The sequence below is a fragment of the Peromyscus maniculatus genome, chromosome 9, assembly GCF_049852395.1.
Source record: "Peromyscus maniculatus bairdii isolate BWxNUB_F1_BW_parent chromosome 9, HU_Pman_BW_mat_3.1, whole genome shotgun sequence".
Classification (NCBI taxonomy): domain Eukaryota; kingdom Metazoa; phylum Chordata; class Mammalia; order Rodentia; family Cricetidae; genus Peromyscus; species Peromyscus maniculatus.
Window position 1 is genome coordinate 44,160,279 of NC_134860.1, and position 10,572 is coordinate 44,170,850.

The 10,572-nt window shown below is 43.5% G+C and overlaps 1 long non-coding RNA gene across 1 annotated transcript; it reads left to right on the top strand.

Annotated features, from left to right (window-relative positions):
- Positions 1-9,828: 9,828 nt before the first annotated feature.
- LOC143267158 (uncharacterized) lies at positions 9,829-10,315 on the top strand. Its single transcript, XR_013042068.1, has 2 exons — positions 9,829-9,933; positions 10,014-10,315. It is a non-coding gene; the product is annotated as an uncharacterized LOC143267158 (long non-coding RNA).
- The last annotated feature ends 257 nt before the right edge of the window (positions 10,316-10,572 follow it).

The window sequence follows — 10,572 nt, forward strand, 5'->3', positions numbered from 1 at the left end:
ACATGTCCATCTTTGGTGAGGGACTCTGCCTGTTTTAGGTCCAGTCTGAGCATGTGCAGTGGCCCAGGACCCAATGAAACCAAAGAGACCTGGATTCCAGGTGTGACTCTCTAACTGTGGAGAATAGACCAAACCTCTGGGCCTCAGTTTCCTATTTTGTTAAACAAAAGTGGTGAATTTACTCAGGTGTCTTCCTTAAAGGTCTATCGTCCCATGCATGGTCCTGTCAAAGGCTTTTGATGTCGTCTGCTGTCATTCGAATAAGAAAGTTCATTTGCAATGGCATTTCTTGTTGTCACCCTGGAATGACAGCAGCAGGAAATCATCCCCCACCTCTTTTGGCTTTTGAATGCCTCACTCTCAGATAGAAGAACCGAATTCCAGATCACAAAAGGTCATAAGCAGAAAGGATAAATAATTTGAAGGAAGTTGAAACATGGATTTTTATACACAAACAGAAAGGAAAGGAATCAGTAGAGTTATTTGATTGTGTCTGCCGTGAACCTATCACCCCCCAAATGTAGGCAAATTAAGGAAATTAGCACCCAACACTAGAAGGTCCTAAGGGTTTCATCAGCCTCATCTGGTACCTCTGAGGGAAAGACAACAAGTGGCAGTTCCGGGGCTCTGTCTCACTTCCTGGTTCTTCAATAACTTCCATCCAGGTCACCAAGATGACTGCTGGAAACGGAAGAGCCAAAGTCCACGTGAACTCAGTAACTCCAGGAAAGAAACAAGACTTCTTTGCTTTGTCCCCAGATAACTCCAAGATGAAGTCTAGTTCATCAGTCCAATAGGCTCATGTGCCCCGTCTTATCACACTAAGCAGCAGGGCCTGTGAGGTGGGTCTTCCGGTTTATCGGGTTAGTCTAGGTGACATGTCTACTCTTGAAGTTGGACACAGAAGCATAATCCACCCCAGGAAGCCCGTGAGCAATGAGTGAATGTACACATGGAGAGGTTTGGATAAGAACAGCCCCCACAGGCTCATAGATTTGAATGGTCACCAGGGAGTGACACTAAGAAGGATTAAAGGGTGTGGCCTTGTTGGAGGAAGTGTGTCACTGGGGGTGGGGGTGGGGGCTTTAAGGTTTCGGAAGCTCAAGCCAGGCCCAGCGTCACTCTCTCTTCCTGATGCCTGCAGTTCCAGATGTGAAGCTCTCAGTTACTTCTCCAGCACCGTGTCTGCCTGCATGCTGTCACGCTCTCTGCTGTTCTTACTCTCTTAGACAGCCCTACCAACGGCTCACACATCCTCTCAGAAACTTTCTGTGCACATAAGCATATAGATATAGGTAAAAGTGCACAAACTCAGAGCATATGTTTATCTCTTTTAATGTACATATTTCTTCTTTTGTGTGAGGAAAACCACCTAGATCTAATTCACAGCCCCATACATGTTAGGAACACACCCCATCACTGAGCTCCACCAAAGCCTTGATTATACAAGCCCCCTCCCCCCAGTTTGCTTTAGACATTTAATTATCTTGGCCTCTTTCCCATATCTGCAATGGGTCTACCCATACTAGTGTAGGGGTCGCCAGCTTTTAGCATCTTCAGAACATTTTAAGAGTTTTGCAGCTTACCAACACAGCTCTGAGAGGAGGAAGCCATCCCTAGAATGACCTGTCAGCCCCTGGGACCACATCCTTCTGAATCAATTGATGCAGCATCCCATCACCAGCTGGCATCTTTGAAACTGTTAATAATTCCAAGACTTTTCTTTGATTACCTGGGTCAGATTCTCTAGCCATGGGAGACTGTATAAAGTTGCAATTCAGAGACTAAAATACGGATTCTCTCTCTGTGTCTGGACTTCTTTTTGCCAGGGAGCCATGCCATACTGACAGTTTACCGGTAACACAGACAAGGCTGAGCACATCCCAAGAGCCAAGGCATCGAAGATTTTCTGAAAAAGCCCTCCCCAGGGACAAAGTGCACCCCAGGTATTTTCTACAGACGCAAACTAGCGGTAGGCATTTTCTTGTAACACACATGATTCATTCAGCAAGTTGACAAGGCAAGTGGTACTTTTCCTCAAGTTTAGATCAGGGTAACTGAATTGAACTTATTGGATTCATTGTCAACTCCTGGTCCATGGGAAAAAGGAGAGGGTATGGTAAATAAAATCTCGAGATCATCCAAAACACATCAGTCAGTGACCGTAATGTGGGCATTGACAGTTTTGGTTGCAGGTAACAAAAAACACACCTGATTTAAGCTAGTTTAACTAACAAAACTAAACAAAACATAGTTAAATTATCATAAGGACATGGGGTTTCCATCAGACATCGAGGGCACAAATTTCAAAAGTGACCAGAACCAAACCAAGCTGTGGTTAGTTGTCTTTGCTCTTTTGGGGGACCTGCCACCCAGCTCCCAGATAAAACACACACAGAGGCTTATTCTTATTTATGAATGCCTGGCCTTAGCTTGGCTTGTTTCCAGTCAGCTTTTCTTAGATTATCAAATTCTGCCTTTTGCCTCTGGGCTTTTACCTCTCTCTATTTCTGTATACCTTTCATCACTTCTTACTCCGTGGCTTGCTGTGTAGCAGGGTGACTGGCCCTTGGAATCCTCCTCTCCTTCGTTTCTTTTCTTCCCAGATTTTTTTCCTCCTATTTATTCTTTCTCTGCTGTCAGCCCCACCTATCCTTTCTCCTGCCTCACTATTGGCTATTCAGTTATTTATTAATTAAACCATCAGGTGTTTTAGATAGGCACAGTAACACAGCTTCACAGAGTTAAACAAATGCAACATAAACAAAAGTAACACACCTTAAAATAGTATTCTACAATCCCAGCACTTGGGAGGCAGATCCAGGTGGATCTCTGTGAGTTCAAGGCCAGCCTGGTCTACAGAGTGAGATCCAGGACAGGCACCAAAACTACACGGAGAAACCCTGTCTCGAAAAAAAAACATTGTACAACACCAAGCAGTACTAAGCCACAGAGGCAGACAGTGATGGCCTAGCTACCTAGCTCTTGCTTCTGCTTGGCTTATCTCACCTCCTCTATGTCCTCTCTATAGGTTGGTACTCTCTACTTTTCCAGTTTATGTGGTATCTTGTTGACTTTTGCATCTCTGACAGCATGGTCACAGCAAGCCATTATGTGCACTTAACCATTCCTAGATCTAAACTTCAAAGTCTTGAAAGAGTGAATCCAGCTGGTCCATCTTGGGTCATGTACCCATCCTGGTTTATTCTGCCTTGGCCAGAGAAAGTGGGTTCCAATGGTTGTAATGAGTCTTTTTCTGTCCCACCAGCCAGCTCCCAAATAATGACATGGAGACTTCTTTTTTTTTTTTTTGGTTTTTCGAGACAGGGTTTCTCTGTGTAGCTTTGCGCCTTTCCTGGAACTCACTTGGTAGCCCAGGCTGGCCTCGAACTCACAAAGATCCACTGGCCTCTGCCTCCCGAGTGCTGGGATTAAAGGCGTGCAGCACCACCGCCCGGCCCAGACTTCTTATTAATTATGAAAGCTCAGCCTATAGGTTAGACTTGTTCTTAACTAGCTCTTATAACTTAAATTAACCCCTTTATATTAATCTACATTCTATCACATGGCATTACCTCTCTTCCATCTTGCACCCCCTGTTTCCTCTCCATGTCTCCTGGTGTCCTGTGCACCTAGATTCTCCTCCTCTTTCTTTCTCTCCCCAGAAATCTTGCCTATACCTCCTGCATAGCTATTGGCCATTCAGCTTTTTATTGCACCAATCACAGCAATACACCTTCACATAGTGTACAAATATCTCACAATATTCCCCCCACTTTGTCTAAATAGAAAAGAAAGGTTTTAACTCTAACATAGTAAAACTATATACATTAAGGACAATTATTAGGTAAGAATTACATTCACAATGTCTACTCCATTTGTATTTGGCAAATTCAGAGAAAGTACTATATTATCTATCCTATCTTAATGAGTCCAAAGTTCTGTATCTAATTCAGTTTCTATCCTAACTTATATTACTAACTCAAAACTATCTTTTTAGAACTCAAAATATTTTCTTTTCTTTTTTTCTTTTTCTTTCTTTCTTTCTTTTTTTTTTTTTTTTTTTTTTTTTTTTGAGACAGGGTTTCTCTGTGTAGTTTTGGTGCCTGTCCTGGATCTTGCTCTGTAGATCATGCTGGCCTTGAACTCAGAGATCCACCTGGCTCTGCCTCCCAAGTGCTGGGATTAAAGGCCTGGCTCAAAATATTTTCTTAATAAAAATTTATTTTTTCATGTCTCTCAACCTTATATACTTTATATCTCTTATATAATTTTCTTTTCTGAATTTGGTAACAAGAAAAACTGTAACTATAACTATCTTGTCTTCAAGTCCATCAGAGACCCCAGAAGGATATAATATTACCTGAGTAAACAGGAAATGCAGCACAAACAATTTCTAAAACTATAGAAACAACAGAGGCAACTGGCTGCCTCACAGTCACCCAAGGTTCCTCTGTAACATTGGGGCATCCATCTTTGGCCTGCCAGCCTATGATATCTGACACACTTTTCTGTAAAGGATGAATTTTGAAGGACTGTCCTACTTTGTCTTGGTAAAGTCCAGCAGTCACTTTTTTTGTATGTCCTGCTTGTCCAATTTGGACAGCATGCTGTAAGCAGTCAAAGCAAGGGCAGTGTCTTACCCAGTGGCTAACTTTTGCCACAAAGAAAGCAAACTCCATATGAAGTTTTTTCAATGCCCATCATCTTCTCTGAAGTAGATTGGTGCTGCCAGGAGCAAACATGTCTCACTGTCATGAAAAGCCTTATGTTATTAAAACATCTTAAATGCCATATTCTGTAGGTCTCTTTAGTGTTTGAAGATCATCTATCTATCTAAAATATCTTTGTTCAACCTTAAAAAACATACCTAATGTGGCCACAAACTTGATTGTTAGATCACTAAGTACTAACCTGTATTTCTTAATTATCCTAAATAGTTTGTAATAATAACTTTCAAGGAATAGAAATTTACATTACATTGTTAAGTGAGCTGTATAGGTACAGTACCTTAAACAAGAGTAGAAACATATATACAGTATGTTGTAACAAAAATAACCTTAATTTTGTATCAATATACAAAAATCCATACCAATGTAAAATATTTGAGACTAGTAGTCACCTTTTAGTCTAAAAGTAGATTCACTAATCTACCCTTTTATCCTATCGATCCTTTATCGCCCTTTTTTCTTTTCAGAATGAGATCCTTGAGTCTAATCTCCTTTGCTCAGTTTTCTCCATAACCAATGCCAACAATAACTTGCAACCAACCCCCCTGAATGATGATAAACATCCATAATCCATTAAGCAACCCAAAACTACTCACCTCACCTCTTGGGAATGTGGGTGTTGTGTTCTCTAGGCTGTTTCCTGTTGTCTGGGGAACGACATCTTTAGGGGACCCTGAGAAAATTGGGATAATGGTCAAGTCCTGGGGGAGCTACCTGTATTACATTTTGTTTAGTCTCTGTGTGACAGGAGCTGCTCAAGGGCTTTGCTGCATATCAGGGCCTCTTAAAGGAGCCCCGCCACTGTACACGGAGCCCCGCCACTGTACACCAAGCCTAGCTGAGAGACTGCTTTCTCAGGCCCTATATGGATATTTGAGCCTCCACATTGAATGTCATATGTAATGAGTCTTTCTCTGATCCACCAGCCAGTTCCAAATAACGACACAGAGACTTCTTATCAATTATGAAAGCTCAGCCTTTAGCTTAGGTTTGTGTCAACTAGCTCTGATAACTTAAATTAACCCATTTATATTAACTTATGATTTGCCACGTGGCATTACCTCTCTTCCATCTTTCACCTTTTGTTTCCTCCGAGTCTGGGTTATGACTCCACCTTTCTTCTTCCCAGAGTCCTCTCTGTCCCCAGAATTCCTGCCTAACCTCTTCCTGCCTAGCTACTGGCCATTCAGCTCTTTATTAAACCAATCTTAAAGCTCCTTGGCAAAGACACATCTTCACAGTGTCAATAAATATTCTACAACAGATATTTTACAATGTAATAGCTGCTAAAATTTATTGGGGTATAATTATAGACATTTATTCATTTATTTATTTTGTACATGTACATGTATGTGCTGTGTATACGTATCTCTGTGGGACAGCATGACTCTGTCGTAATGTCTTAAGCTTGGCTCTAGATAGTTTTCAGGTCAACTGTACAAACGCCTCTCCTGCCACCTAAAGCTGAGAGGTGTAGCAGACAGAAGATGGGATGGCTTCAGGATTCCCAGTATGCTAGAATCCCCTTGTTTATTTCACACATGTCCTTTAGTGAAAAGTCCCTCATCAGAACAAAGGGATTGTTACTCTTCCTGAGCAGTGTGTGCCCCATAAGTGTGGAGAGCATGTGCCTACCTCCTTTAGCGTATGACTTGCAAGATTTACTTGAAAAGCTCTTAGGAGCACCTGTGAATAAACAAGGGTGCCGAGTTAAATCAAGACAGGCCTTTCTGTTTGCACGTGTTTCAAATCGATCCAAACAGCAGGTTCAGAAGATGCCTTTACCAGGACAGCTTCATCCTCAGCCACAGCCTGTTGGAAACGACGCATTGCTATGGCAACCAGTAAAGTTTACAAACACGGCACCAGGCTGTCCTTTTGCCAGGTTTTTACCTTGAGGGAGCTCCAAAGAACACCACGTTGATAAACGGCTGAAGGCTTCTGAGAGTTAGACGGTACAGTCACAGATGCCATTGGCTGTCCAACTCTTGCTCTCAAACGCACTTCCTTTCACATCCCATTAGAGAAGCTAGAAAAACCAAATATCTGCTTAGCTGAAGTGCTGCAGCTACACGAGTCTTGAGACAGTTTGGCCGAGGGGCGTAAGTGGACGTCCCCGGCCGACTTCCCTTGGTCATGAGCTTCCCTTGTGGATGTCAACTCCAGCACCTTCCTGCTGCCATCCTTCCGATCTTGCACACAGAACTTGGTTTAGAGTCATGGCTGTTGTCATCCTACAATAAGATGTTGCAGAAACACCTGCCATGGGGATTTCTGAACTCTGAACAACTACGAGATGTTTTGCCTCTGGAATGCTTGTTATGTGAGCTTTTAAAGCTATTCAGAGTCAAGTTTCCTATTGATATCAAAAGTATTTCTATTATGCAAGTCAGTTATTGCAACAGTCTAAATTGGTTAGGAAGTTCCTCAAACATCTAAAAACAGAACTGCTGTATCGTCCAGCCATACCACACCTGGAAGGATCAAAATCAAAACACAAGAAGAGATAGCTGCACTCTGGTGATCACGGCTCTGTCACCACAGTCAAGTTACAGGATCTGCTCGGTGCCTGTGGACAGATAGCTGGATAAAGAAAAGTGGCATGCAGGGCTGTGGTGGCACACGCCTTTAATCCTGGCATTCAGGAGGCAGAGGCAGGCGGATCTCTGTGAGTTCAAGACCAGCCTAGTTTACAAAGTGAGTTCCAGGACAGCCAGGGCCGTTACACAGAGAAGCCATGTCTCAAAAAAACAAAACAAAACAAAGTGCCATGTACACATAACAAGGTGTTAGTTGGCTGTACAGAATAAGATTCTGCTATGTACTTGGAAATGCGTTGAACTGGATACTGTTATAGTAAGTGAAGTAAGCAAGGTCTGGAAAGGCAAGTGAAGAGTGCGTGCAACACACACACACACACACACACACACACACACCAAGAAAGGGACTATTAGAGAAAAGGAAGGGTAATAAAAGAGGGTGATATGAGGTGAATATGTTCAAAGCACAGTGTGTACATATAGGAAAACACCACAGTGAAACTTACTACCTTTGCACACTTGGCATAGACTAATAAATAAGCCTTTCTGTTGGTACGTCATGACAGCAGATATTTTAGCCCAGATTTTTATTATCTTTTCATTCTGTACCTGTCTGTCTACTCTCCTCAGCAACCTCCCAGGAGTTTGTTGAAAGAAGCATGACCCAATTAAATGGAACAAAATCATCAGAACAGTCTTCATCATTGTCCCCCAGTCACAGCTCTTTTAATCTAACTCTAGAATCACATCCTGCAGCGTCTCAGAGATGGGCGCCTGAGTTCACCACGGACCAAATCCTCCTGTTAGTGCAGCGCATGCGGAGTCCACACACATCGAACTGTCGTCCTCCGCCGGATACCCGAGTTTCAGCGGCACTTTCTGAGCTCACCGTTGAGAGAAGTGTGAAAATTATATATTTCACCCTATCCTTCTCAGCACTTAAAAGCTCCTTTCCACCAGACCCTCCCTCCCTTTCCCCATACTTAGAGACAGGCAGAGGGTTAGCAAGATGAAAAGAAACCCACTGAGTCACACCATGACTTGTGCCATCAACACTCACTGTTTTTATTAAGTGGAGGAATTGCAAAAATGATGTCTTAAGTAATAATGCAGCTGCTGGAAAAGCGTCCCCTCTAGCCTGGGGTACCAATTAGTCTTAGACACTGTGAGATAATCCAGAAGAAACAGGGTGAGCAAGCTAACTACAACCAACAGCACGAAACAGGTAGCTTAGGTGAACAAAGAGTAATGTGCTGGAGAGGCAGAGAAGTTGGTAGAGATCAATGTGTTGTGTGATTATTAATCTTGATTGCTAATCTGATGGGATCTGGGAGAGAGTCTGTGAGGGCATTTCCAGGAAGGATTAGCTGAGGGGGACTCTTCCCCAGAGAGGTGGCACCTTCCAGTGGGAGCCTGGATATAAAGAAGTCAGAGAAAAGAGCTGTCCTTAGCTGCCCTGCTTTCTTGGGAGGGAGTGAATCTACCTCGCTGCCTCCGCCGCCGCCGCCATCCTTTGGTGACCTCACAGTTCAGTCTCTCTGGCTTCTGATCCTCCCAGCCTTCAGCTCTAGATTGAGTCTGCTTAGACATCTGGACTCAGGCACTGAGCCACTAACCATGTGTAGACTCTCCAGGATCAGACAGCCATTGTTGACTGCCCATTCCTTATCAGTAAGGAATACTGATATTTTTAACATATATCTAGTAATATGCATTCATTTTATCAATCCTATTCCACTAGAGAACCCCGACTAATGCATACAGCTGTTGGCAAGGCAGAGATGTTGAGGAGTTGTGAGGAAATTATTTCAGAAAAAAACAATTATTTCAGAGGCCATTCAAGAGGTAGATTCCAGACAGGAGAATGGATTAAGGGGGAAAAGAAGGATTTACTATGAGTTCTCTGAGAAACAGCAGGCCATGGTGTTTAAAACTAGCTAACCCACGCCCCAAAGTGTTACCCCCAACGTTAACATCGCAGTGTGCTCTACGGCGTTGGCTCGGAGTCCATCGCTTGTCGGGTTGCACACCAGCCAGGTGGTGTAGGAGAGGCTGATCTGGAACAGGGCATATTCTCCCAGAAAGAGGAAGACAGCGGAGGCAAGGCAGTCAGACAAGGTGGCCAGAACCGGCCCCGTGCCTAAAGCTCTGAGAGAGGACCTCTGCCCCGGCTTCTGAGAGAGGACCTCTGCCCCGGCTTCTCATCGCTTGTGTCTGGCAATCACTCTGAAGCTTGGACGATAAGAACATTTACCAAGATCATGGCCACCAGTCAGGGATATGCTCAGTGGCTCCTGGTCCAAATTCCATGCCCTAAATACTGGATGACTAGACTGGTAGCATAGAAATTGTTCCACTGAACTCAAAAATAAAACACTCACTTGCTCTAAAAACAAAACAAAACAAAACAAAAAAACTAAATAAAACAACAATGGAATGAAACTGTTAATTTGGGAAGCTGTAAAAATATGGCCCTGTTGCTCCGCTGTTCTGTCACTGTCACGTGACAGCGAACCTCAGGCTCCGCCTCCCTGCTGCTTTCCCCGGGTGCAGCTGAAGCAAGAGGTTCTGGGGCGCAAGACGCTCCGTTTAACAGCTGATCTGCTGGGACCTGCGCCTAAGAAGTTAATTTCTAGCTTTGAGATGGTTTCTGGTAATTGTAGGTAATTTAAAATATAATTGCAATTTAGTTGGGGGGAAAAAAACCTCTTTGCCGTGTTTATGCTCATCACTCTAATTTAAGGTCTGGAAGGTTGGCTGAACTGCACTTCAGGACACACCCACCTTGCATCTTCCTGATTTCACCACCAGTGATTATACAAACAGCCTCAGCAGGCCTCGGTCTGCATACAAGGCAGATGCTGCCGCGCTCCGATACGAAGTTCCACGATATGAAGTTGCCAGATCGACTGCCGACAAGTTCGTGATTGTCAAATACACAAAGAAAAGCACGAAGCTCCGAAATGCGAAAGTCCCTCAAAAATATGTTTCGGGTCCTCGTATTTATGTTTATTTAAAAAGGATTGGTTTTTATTTTTAATTAAATATGTACATATGTATCTGTGTGTGGGTATGTGCGTATGAATGCAATGCCCAAGGAGTCCGGGAAAAGGCATGCGATTCCCCTGAAACTGGAGTTCCAGGCTGTTGAGAGAGGTCTCGTGTGGGTGCTAGGAACCAAGTCCTGCAGAAGAGCAGCAGGTGCTCTTAACTTGGGAGCCATCTCTCCAGCCCAGTTTCAAACCTTTTTTAAAAATGTCCACCCCAGTGGCATTCAGTACATTCATGCTGTTGGGCAAGCA